Genomic DNA, 12,944 nt, shown 5'->3' on the forward strand with positions numbered 1-12,944 from the left:
TAAACGTTAACATTATTTTGCATATGAACATGAAGAATATTGTTATACATACTACTGACTTTCTAACCTAAGGAGTCAATATAGCTTAAGCACATCCTTTTTAGTTTAGATGAATTACTTTAACCATTAAAATTTAAAGTAGAAATGGCTATTTGATCCTTTAAAAGGGAAAATTGCAAGCCAGTTTTCAAATATCATCTCAAATACTTGCCAGTATCTCACATGTTACAAGTAGTCCTTGATTTATGACAATTGAGCCCAAAATTTCTGTTGGTAAACAAGACATTTGTTAAGTGAATTTTGCAACTTACATCTTGCAACTGTTGTTAAGGGAATCACTGCTGTTGTTAAATTAGTAAAATGGTTAAGTTAAACTGGCTTTCCCATTGACTTTGCTTGTGAGAAGGTTACAAAAGACGATCACATGACCACAGGACACTGTAGCTGTCATATATATGGGTCGGTCATCAAGCATCTGAATTTTGATCACATGACCATGGGACTGCTGCAATAGTTGTAAGTGTGAAAAATGGTCATAAGTCACTTTTTCAGTGTCACTGTAACTTCAAACAATTACTAAACAAACTGTTATAAGTCGAGGACCACCTGTATCTCAGCACTATACATGGTACAAGCATTTTTCAAAAGGTAAGATAAAAAAAATATAGTAAGAGCGACAGCATAGATCTCCATATATATGACTGATAATACAATTCACTATAGATAGTCCTCCTTTAATGAACCTAAATGGAACCGGAATGTACATGGTTACGCAAAGCAGTCATTAGGTACAAATATCATGTGACCACAGTTCTAGTAGTCCTGGATGAGGTTGTTAGGCAAAGATCTCTGCTTAAATTTCCCTGCCCACCTATCTCTCCCATGCCTGTTCTTTTGGCTTCCCTGCAAACTGTCATTGACTAACTTACCTTTTGCAGCAGGAGGAAGAAAACAGCAAAGGTCAGTTGGGGGCTGCTAGGTGCAGAGCAACCAAAATAGCAAAGATGCAAGGGGAGATGAAGTGCACATAGTGGTCATAAATGCAGGCAAGCTACCAAGTGCTCAATTTTTAATCACATTCCCACGGGGCACTACAATGGCCATAACTTCAAGGTTTGGTTATGACTACCATTGATTCAGTCCCATTGTAACTTTGAACAATCGCTGAACAAATGATTATTCAGCAAGGGCTACCTATAGTTTTTGCATTTCTTTAGAAGTTTTCAAGAACAATTACGAGTTATATCTGCCTTCTAGTAGAGTATTGAGGTGGCTGGATGGAGTCACTGAAGCAATTAGGCATGAGTCTAAATGGATTCTAGAAGGTGATAGACTTGTAGAGGACAAGAAGGCCTGGAGGAACTTTGTCCATGGTGTCACGATGGGTTGGACATGACTTCACAACTAACAACAACAGCAGTAGAGTATTGTTAGCTACACACAGAGTAACTTGCAGGTTCCACTAAATGAACTAACTATAAAGATAAAGTCTTTAAGCTTGATTTCTAGTAATTTCATAAACATGTTCATATAGTTCTTTTGTTATTATGATGGAAGTGGCACGCATCCTTCTGGAACATTTTTTCAACTATTCAGTTTAACACACAGCTCATAAGAGTTCCTAGCGGCTCGTAAAAAGCAACTAACTATCACTATTCTTGCTGAGCTTTATTTATTATCAAATTATAACTCTATCTATCCAAAGAAACTTTAAGCAGCAAACAAAATGAAGAAATATCAACAATCATAAAACACATATGCACACACAAATCCAGGTTGTAGAGCTCCCGTTAAAATTTATATAGATTGGGTTCATAACCCTAATTTTGTTCATTATTTGATTTCTCAGATTAAAAACAAATGCTTTTACAAGTTTTAATATCTCTTTACCCCAGCTATTTTTTGTAACAATTCAAGATATGACTAACATATGCAAACATTTAACTTTGTTACTGGAAGAGGCCAGATACTAAATGGAAACATGATAAGAATTAGAAATGTACCTGAAAAGGAAAAAAAATGCAGGTAGTTCTTGTTGACTTGTGTTTATGATTTTACTTTAGCTTTCCTTCACTTTACAGCAAGGATCCCCAACCTATGGTCCGTAGCCAACAGAATAATTGGTGAGCCCCCCTCGCAGTAGTGCTACTATGCAGGGGCTAGCAGCCTCATTTGCACATGTGTGGGTGCGCTAACACTGCCACCAGCATCACATGGGTGCTAGTGGCCCATTTGCACATGCGTGCGGGCCGGTGCCCCACTTGTCCATGTGTGCACACTAGCAACATTTCCCTGCTCTTCCCTTTACTTCTAGGCCGCCAAGCCGGAAAGGTTGGGGAGCTTTGCTTTATAGCATCAGAAGAATATGATCCTAAGTAACTGATTAAATCCCAATGATAGAGAAGATTTCCAGAACTCAAATCACAAGGAAAAAAATCTAAGGCAAATCTTAGAGCACTTTATCCCACTCCCATACTCTTTGGAATGCTCATCCCAGTGCTGGGATACAGGTAGTCCTCAACTTACAACAATTCATTTCATGACCGTTCGAAGTTACAACAGTACTGAAAAAAGTGACCTATGATTGTTTTTCACTCTTATGACCACTGCAGCATTGTCATGGTCACTTGATCAAAATCCAGATACTTGGAAACTGATTCATATTTATAATGGTTGCAGTGTCCCAGTGCCGTGATCACCTTTTGCAATCTTCTGACAAGCAAAGTCAATGGGAGAGCCAGATTCACTTAACAACTGTCTCACTTAGCAACATAATTTTTTGACTCAACTGTGGTTGTAAGTCAAGGACCACCTGTAATTATCAAGAAGAGAATCAATGTTTGTATTTACACTCATTGGAAAGAAGGGGTGACAAGAGAATAAGCAGGCACACAACAGGGTATACACTTTAAAAGGAATCTGCATGGTTGCAAGCTGCTTAAGAAGCAAACCAAAGTCTTTAGTGTTAAGAGTCTTGCCAGTGTTAGGCAGCAGCGACTAGGACAGGGGTCGGAAACCTTAAACACTCAAAGAGCCATTTGGACCCGTTTCCCACAGAAAACACTGGGAGCCACAAAACCCTTTTGACATCTAAAATGAAGATAACACTGCATATATCATTTTTTTTACCTTTATGCTATGTGTAAAAAAGCTATAGTGTGTTGCACTTATGAAATCAATGAACCACTACAAAGAAAACAAATTTTTATTTCTGTCTGCAACAAAAACATTTTGAACTCCCAAAAAAAAGACGCTGGGTCGAAGATTACTTTCATATAAAATACTCAATGTCTATTTGAGTCCTCTTCGTATTTATGAAAGAAAAAGCCGGTGCAAACTATAAAAACTACTAATAGAAAAATAGAAAAGAAAAAAATGCGGGGGGTGGGAGAAGAAAAGGACAGGAGAAAGAGGGGAAAAAACCTTTCTCCTTCATCCCAACAGGTAAAAATAATTTTGGTAGCTTATCTATCATCTTTAAATACAGCATAATTATCCCCATACCTCATCTCTTAATTAAAAAAAAATCAAAATATTTCATTAAACGTTCTTTACTAAAAGTCCAGTAAGGGCAACCACATATATTCATATTCCCTCTCCCTTCCTCTCTCTCTCTCTCCCTCCCTCTCTCCCTTTCCCTCCCTCTTTCTGCCCATTCATTAATCCAGTCCGAGCGCCCACACGTGCCCTCACACAAGTTTTTCTTGCTCTCATGGGGATCAAGAGGAGGAACCGGTCCAAATGGAATGGGACAAATGAACAGGCTGCAACTCAGGCACCCCACCATGGCTGACACACCATGGACATTCTTATTCAGCTGGCAGCAGCAGTTGGGAGCAATCCTCCGAGGGCTGGATCCAACCACCTGAGACATGCAGAAGCCTTCCCAACCTCCGTTCCTGGCACAAATGGCTAAGAAGACCCCTCCAAGGCCTGGATCCAACCTCCAGAGGCATGCAGAAGCCCACGTCCATTCCAGGGTAGCAGCCACATGGCTCTGGAGTTGGGAGAAAGAAGGAGGCAGGCACCACAAACAGCATGAGAATTCAGGCACCCATTCTGTGAAAGAGGATTGGTGCCTGAACTCGCGTGATATTACGGCACCCAGGGGCTTCCATCGACTTTCCTGTCCCTTAAAAGCAGGAACCGCAGTAGAGAGGAGACGGATCTTTTCAAAGTGACTGCGTCCAGTGTAGCAAGAATGGAAGGGGGAGCATGAGGTATCTTAGGGTCGGGGAGACCTTGGGGGCCTGTTCCTTCACTAGGCCCCCTCATGGCCTTCCCCACCCTCAGCTATCTCATATGCACTTAACAAGTCGCATGTGGCTTTAACGAGCAAGTGATCTTGTTCAAGGTACAAGATTCACTCTGCGAGTTTTCGAGTTATGAGTGAAATGTGCAGGCTCCATTACACTCGTAACTCGAGGACTACCTGTACTGTGTTAGGCTCCAGCAGGGAAACGTGACAAAGGGTATAGCTGACTGATGAGAACAAATAAGTTTGAAATGATCATATCAGTCTCCCTTTATTCTTTGTTAGCAAGCCAAAAAAATTTACACAAAATATGAGCTGCCACTGCTGTGGCTACTGCCTGTAGATGGCCTTGGGCTAGGCTGAAACAGGAAATAAGATTTGTCCCGTGTCTGGGACTAAGCAAGCGTATTCTGAATGCTTAACAAACATTTAACATATTATACACAGACACACACACAGACACACACACACACACACACACACACACATAAATGACATGATATACCTGGATACAACAAGTTTAAGTACACACTAGTAAACTGTCCAGTCTCACAATAGACTTGGAATAGTGTTTTGCGTCACCATTTCTGTGCTGCATAGCTTTCCAAGGTCATAATCACAGATAGCAATTTTTTGTGCAGTCTTCAATGCCATATGGCAAACAAAATGGCATACTGTTACCAGAGTTTGACTATATTGTCACTACCGAATATAGGTAGGCTTCAATGTATGACACAGATTGAGACCATCACTACATAATGCAGTCATGAAGTCTTGGCAAAAGCAATCCCTACAGCAATCTCTACCATCATTAACTGAATCCCAGAGTCATTAGGTGAGGCAACTTCCTGAAGGCTTTCCACAACCAAAGTCAGTGGGGAAGTCAGCAAGAAGTTGAAAACTCCAGGCTAGCAGGCATGTAAGTGGCTGCTCCCAGGTAGGGGAGAAAGCAAGGGGATGCATGGGTGAGGCACTGCAAAGGTTTGAGATGAAATCTGTGAGCGGTGCAGCATAGCTCAGGTGCACAAGGTACAAGGGATTTTGTTAACAAGCATGACAAGGGGAAGGTGCAAGAGGTGCACAAAAGCACAGCATGAATTAGATAGGATAAGCATGACAAGGGTCAGGGAGGGTGCAAGAGGATGTGATACAACAATGGTGTACAAGCGATGTGAGGCAGGTTGGAAATACAGTGAGAGTCAAGAAAAATGCATGAGAGAAGTAGCATGGGACAAAGAAGATACACAAGGATGCAGCGTGGGTCAGGGACAGTGTGCAGCACACAGAGTGCAAGGGAATCAGCACAGGTTGGGGCAGATGCACAAGTGCCCACATGATGCAAGTGCAGAGGGACTGGGGAAATGTGTGTGGATGCAGGAAGACTTGTTGAGATTTATTATTTTTCTTGCAAGATTCCCCACTGACTTTCTGGGGAAACCAGCAGGGAATTATTCAGGGTACTGCAACCACTCATGAGTGCAAACTAGTTGCCAAGTGCTGAGATTTCAATAACCTGACATGGGATGCTGAGACAAGTGGAACATCAAGGACTAGTCATAACCACCATTTGTTTAGTGTGTTGTATCTTCAAACAGTCACTGAACAGATAGTCATAGGATGAGGATTACCTTATTCAAATCATACTTTGTTTGATTCACGGAGGTAAAGCCTCAGAAAAATTGATCAAGCTCTACAAATGTACTAATATTAATAACCAATGTCATTGAATTGTTTTATGAGACAGTGGCTTGAACAGAAATCCTTGCTATGTAGCCATAAATAACTCAAGGTGGCAAACATGCATGTATATCAACTCAAAGCAGTGAACACACTAATAATCCTGCCTCCTATTTTTCCTACAACAACCCTGTTACATACATTGGGCTAAGAGAGAGTGACTGACCCAAATTCACCCAGCCAGCTATGAAATGGCCTGACCCATCCAGTTCACATCCTTAAGAATATGTTGGTCCTATGCAATGTGCTGAAACCTATGTTTCTCATAATTAAGAGTGTGAAAATTTATGATAACTTGATTAATTGTTGGTTTACAATTAACTATAATTTAAAAAGACAAAATTTTGGAGACACTTGCAATTAAATTAACTGCTTCTAAAAGGCAACTCTTCCAATCTCAAGCACTAACAATTAACCTTATTCATCTGTTCTATAATTTATGTCTGTAAAATACATTTATGAAGACTTATAAGTTAATTGTTTTGCATTCATTCAGAGCAAGTAGTTTATATATTTAAAGTCACAAAAACCACATGCTGGCTGGTTTAGACAGCATATAAATCATAATTGTGGTTTATTTAACCACAGTTTGTTTAATAAATAACAGTTGGCTGGGCTGAGTACACCACTAAGCAATTACCACTTTTACAAACGGCTGGATTATTAAACATGCTAAACCCAAACCAAATCTCATTATGGCCTACATAATATGTGAACTTAATCATTTAGTGAGAAATGAAATAAAAATACAGATAGATGCTATGAATAAAACAACCTTTACATTTTCCCAAAATAAACAAATACTAAGAATAAAACCATTACAGACTTGATATTTTCCAAATGCCTAAAAATTTATAATAAAGAAATGTAGTTGTAGTAAAAGTAGTAATTGTTTTATTTTTGTATTTATTTGTAGAAAATACATTAGCAATTTGGTACAATAACACTATTTTCCAATTACTGATAGTACACTAGAGAAATGATGATGGCAGAATTACAGACTGTTATCAGTTCCTCAGTTTCATCTTATAGAGATAAAGACAGAGTAGTAAGAAAGAGTGCTGGAGTAATTTTCTGGAAACAACTTAGTATAGGACTTTTCAGGCCACAGAACCCACTAGTTAAAAACAAACAAACAAATCCAGAACTCTTGATCAAGAAGCAAATCTCTTATGACAAATATTTGTGTTTGGGTGAACATTTTCCTCCTTATTCTCTCACAGAATCTCATCAAATTATCATGGAACCTAAGATACTGCAAACCATATTTTGAAAAGCTCAGATCTAGTAGACATGTTATGGAACAGTCTGGTCCTAATTTTATGAAAAATTGGGGAAGGATCATGTTAATCTTGGAGAGTAAAACAAACAATTCAGCGATGACTGATCATAAACATGTCAGGAAATAGATCTTTAGTCCAAATTAAATTTACTGTTGACAAATAAAATGAAACCTCTAAATTTTTTATGATAAAAGTGAATATATTTTTCTACTGTAGAGAGAAAATTTATCTAGAATTCTAAAATCTTCCAGACTTACCAGAAGAAATTGTGCTAAAAGGAAGAAGAAATTATGTGCTAAAAGCCATGAATCTGATTATTAGTACCAGGAAAATATCAAAACTATAGTTATGAAAAGCTAGAAGATCCAAAAGTGGACACAACCACAGGTAACACTGTATAGCATTTTTAAGTTATGATAGTGCTATATACAATGAGCTTGTTGTATGTTTCATTCAAAACAAAATGTACTGCTGATTTTAGATATATCCACATCTTTCAGTAGTAGCAGCATTATTTGATTCAGCTTATATGAGGCCAATAAATCATCATGGAGTCTATAGGATTGTAGAATAAGCCTATTTTTAAACATAACTTTAAACCAGTATTTCTACACAGATGTTATTTATAGGTGAAGAGGAAGAAAATGAATTCAAGACGTACTTATTTTCAAAGCCCTTAAAGTGACTAATCTAAATACAGGTAGTCCTTGACTTTTAACAGTTCATTTAGTGACTGTTCAAAGTTACAACAGCACTGAAAAAAGTGACTTGAATTACATGAATAGAATAGAGCTGGAAGGGACCTTGGAGGTCTTCTAGTCCAGCCCCCTGCTAAAGCAGGAGAACCTATACTATCTCAGACAACTGACTGTCTAGCGGCTCTTCTTAAAATCTCCAGTGATGGACTTATGACCGTTCTTCATAGTTACAACCTTTGCAGCATCCCTATGATCAGATGCTTGGCAACTGGTTCATACCAATGGGGAAGCCAGATTCATTTAACTGTGACAAGAAATCTCGTAAAAAGGGGCAAAACTCACTTAATAAATTCTCACTAAACAGAAATGTTGGGCTTAATTGTGGTCATAAATCAAGGATTACCTGTATCCAAAGGAATACAAACTTTTCCTTATCATCTGTGAAGATGAAGCCTTTTTTCAAGTTCATTTGGTGAAGGTGTACATACAAGAGAAGAGACTGTGTAAAACTTATAATGTATTATTCTCTGAAGGCAGATTTGCAGTTTTGCCACAAAGTTTATGGTATTAGATTCAGATATTTGCTCAGGTATTTAAGTTGGTTTTATGATTTATCTACTTTATAACTTAGGAAAAAAAACTCATTAGTTAGTTTATACCACAAATATTCATTGAATAAATTGCAAATAATTTTGGAGAAAAAATAAATTCAGGTGCTTGTGATCATGCTTGAAAATCTTTTCTTTATCTGGGAAAGAAAACAAACATAAAAATTACAATGTCAGGGTTACTATGTTACTATTATTTACTGTTACTATTATTACTATGTCAAACAAAAAAAAAATTCTCCATTGTACCCATCCTGTATGATATGTGTGTTATAGCCGGCAAAGATTTTACTTTGTTTGAAGTAAAAGTTTATGAAAACTTGGGCTTAAGTTATTCACAAAATGGTAACAGAAAATACATTCTGAGTTGCAAGTAACATTTTCAAGTACTATTTTTACAGGTATAATTACATGGAGCTTCCTTATAGTTAAAGGACTCTTTCCATCAACTTAGGTGCATTTAAAAAATCTCACAGTATTTGTACAATAACATTTGATAGAAACTTTAGGAAAAAAGCACCAAAACATATTAACATTTTCTACCACCCCATGTGTTTTATTTTCCATGCAACACATACTCACATAAAAGGACTCCCTAATAGCTGCTCCACATAAAACTTTAGCCATTAAAAACTATTAAATTTGAAGCTAAAGAGGTAATATAAATTCTTGTTATATCTAAACAGTATACAATGTAAATGTTGCTTTTCCCAACATTTTTAACAAGTAATTATAGTGTTGCTGATAAAACTGAGGAAGTGAATTAAATCTTATCTAATACACACACACACACACACACACACACAAGATATATATGGCAATGAGGTTGTAAAATGAAATAGGTAAAAGGTAAAAGTTCCCCAGCACATGTGTGCTAGTTGTTTCCAACTCTAGGGGCTGGTGCTCATCTCCGTTCTAAAGCCGAAGAGCCAGCGCTTGTCTGAGGACGTCTCTGTGGTCATGTGGCCGGCATGACTAGACACCAAAGGCGCATGGAACGCTGTTACCTTCCCACCGTAGTGGTCCCTATTTTTCTACTTGCATTTTTACGTGCTTTCGAACTGCTAGGTTGGCAGAAGCTGGGACGAGTAACAGGCGCTCACTCTGTTAAGCGGCACTTGGGATTCAACCCGCCAAACTGCCGACCACCGCATCCCTTGTAAAATGAAATACTATAAGGGAAAAAAACAACTTAGCCTTCTAGGGCAGGGGGTGCCAACTCCCTGGACCAGTACTGGGCTGTGGTATGCTAGCAACCAGTCCGTGCAAACAAGCTAAGCCTCATCCACAGCAGCACACAAAACCACGCAGCCTCCGGGCCGTGGAAAAATCCTTACTTTTGCTTACTATGCTGTAAATTATTTATATTATCATCTTCCTTAACTAAATATATTTATATTCACTGGATAAAGCAACTTGCAGCTCTAATGTGAAATAAATTTACAATTATTTTAATGAAGTCAGAGTTTTTAGTGCTCATAAATGTGATTTTTTTCTAATATTTTCAAATATTTCCCTAAAATCATAACATTAACAGGCTCCAAAAACAGTATGTCAGAATTTTATTACTAACTCAAAAAAAATAGAAAAGAAATGCATGTTAGTCTATTTAAGATCCAAAATCTACACTTTGTTTACATAAACTTCAGAATAGACTCAAATGAGAAAGCAATTAACAATATTTTTTCCATGGAGGAAAAAAGGAGAAGATGAGGGTGAGACCTGTAAGCAAATGTCAGGTTTTTACCTGAGCACTAGTGCTATATCTGATCTTGCCAGGAAATGTAACATATATGCTAAGGGATAAATTGACAACTTCCTTAAACAAATATAGATGTAATTTCTGCTGAGATTTCCACTCTGCGTGTTATTCACATTACCACCATAAATTCACTCCATTATCTAGACATGTACATGATGCAGGCAAAATATTGGTTATTAATAAAAAAACTATGCAGTGTGCATAAAATGAAAATATTAACCCAATTATATAGAATAGATATATTACAGACTCTACAAGTACATAGAAGTTTGTTTCCAAAATACAAGATGAAAGAGCCAATAAGATCAGGAGAAAGGCAAAGAGAGCCAGGAGAACAAGAATAGAGCAGCATCCGGTGAAAAGTGATCTGCTATCACTTTTTCACCAATTTAGAAAATAGCTTAATATCAGAGTATACTCTTTGCATCAAGGCTAATTCAACCTCAAGGAAGTTATTTGGAGAATGCTACACCTATTTGTAATAACCTAAAACATCTATGTCCTTCACAAGTCACATTATTGCCCTCCAAAGTAGCTATGAAATCCAGGGAAAGAACACATTAGTGTAAATGAAGAAGCTTTTTTGTGCTTTCATTCAATCTGGATCAAATGTGGAACTTTTAAACCAAAGTGCTGCACAGCATTATTCCAAAATTAAAATTACTATTTTCTCTAGATAGGACACATAACTATCTTGAACCTAACCCAATTATAAATATAGACATTTCTAAGCTACAGGTAGTCCTCTACTTATAACAGTTTGTTTAGTGACTGAAGTCACAATGGCACTGAAAAAAGTGATTTGTGACAGTTTTTCACGCTTACAACCATTATGGCAGCCCCATGGTCATGTGATCAAAATTCAGACGCTTGGCAACTGACTCATACTTATGACAAGTTGAATGTCCCAGGGTCATGTGATCACCTTTTGTGACCTTCTGACAAGCAAAGTCAATGGGGAATCCAGATTCACTTAACCGTGTTACTAATTTAACAAGTGCAGTGATTTTCTTAACAACTGCGGCAAGAAAGGTGGTAAAATGGGGCAAAACTCACAGCAAATGTCTCATTTAGCAACAGAAATTTTGGGTTCAATTGTTGTAGTAAGTCAAGGACTATCTGTAGTTGGGCAAAAACTCTAATTCATATCAGGCATCTTCCTACTTCCATACAAGCCATGCACATTTCTATTACTGATACATCATTTAGTAGTTACTCTTGATTCTGGACTTACTATAACCATCTATGACTATGCTAAAAAATATCTGTCCTATGAAGTAAATTCAAAAGGTACACAGTAACAGTTAAATGAATCTGTCCCAATCATCAGCCTAACACACAAAGCATTTACTATGAACAATTGATACAAGCAGTGCTCTCATATCAATATTATGCCTGAGAGTAAGAAACGTCTAGCATTTCAAGGACATTTCCAGGCTTTGTGCAGCATCTTAATGGCTGTTTTTCAAAACTGGAGGGATGTCTGGAGGAGATTTAGATTCATGTGAGTTAATATGAAAAATGAAATTGTACACAAGTGTGTAAATCTAAATCAGCTACTTAAAATTCAATGCATCACACACCATTTAATCTGTCTCTTTTGCAGGATAGAAAACCATTGGCTACCTGGATTAATCTTATTAGGTTAGGAATCTAGTTCTAGGAGATTCACCCCAGCTGTATTTACACAAGTTATTCCATGATTAACTGGAGTATAGTTTATTTACTTAACTAAGTGACTGAATCAATAACTACAAAAAATAAACAAACTATATAGGTTCACTTGAGCCACAAACTAGCCAAATATTCAGTTTAGTATGATGTTTGAACACATCCCTAATACTAGCATAACAGTATCACTCCCTAAATCAGTACATGTGGTCATGTAAATAAATCTTAATAAGCAAGCTAATTCTTATTTTTGTAACAGTGAACTTTTTTGTGTTAATATCAGGTTAAGCCACCTTCAACATAGGACAACCCTTTTAACATCAGACAGTACATGGATTCTATTGGTTGGAAAATACATTAATCATACAATCATCTTAACCTGTTTAAGGTAATTCAATTTGACTTATTTGAATTGAGTTCCAATTCTCAAAAGGGTTCCACAACATGTTACAGGTACTCCTCAACTTACAATCATTTGAAGTGACTTATGATCAGCCCTTGTGCTTACCAATATTGCAGCCTCCCTGCAGTCATGTGATCAAAATTTGGTCACTTGAAAACCACTGGCAGCATTTTAGAGTAACAGGATCACCATTTGCAACCTTCTCAGGGAGCTTTGGACAAGCAGTGTTAATGAGGGAAGCTGAATTCACTTAACCGTAATGATTCGCTTAACAACAATAGCAAAAAAGCTCATAAAATTGGATGCAACTTGCATAACAACTGCATCATTTAGTTATTAGAACTTCCAGTCCTAATAGTTGTCATAAATCGAAGATCCCCCTATAGTGGGCCTTGACCCAAACGTAAGCCTACAAGAAAGAATTCTTTTAAATTGAGAAAACAGAACTGCCTCTTTCTAGACTGCGTATTGACATAAAAGGGCTTTGTCAAAACATTCACGGTGGCCTTCTTCAAATCACCATCATC

The 12,944-nt window shown here is 37.4% G+C and overlaps 1 protein-coding gene across 4 annotated transcripts in view; it reads right to left on the reverse strand.

Annotated features, from left to right (window-relative positions):
* ROCK1 (Rho associated coiled-coil containing protein kinase 1) overlaps nucleotides 1-12,944 on the reverse strand; it is an 84,809-nt gene that overhangs the window by 70,526 nt on the left and 1,339 nt on the right. The gene's annotated exons all lie outside the window — the stretch shown is intronic.

This window comes from Vipera ursinii (assembly GCF_947247035.1).
Source record: "Vipera ursinii genome assembly, chromosome: 3".
Classification (NCBI taxonomy): Eukaryota; Metazoa; Chordata; class Lepidosauria; order Squamata; family Viperidae; genus Vipera; species Vipera ursinii.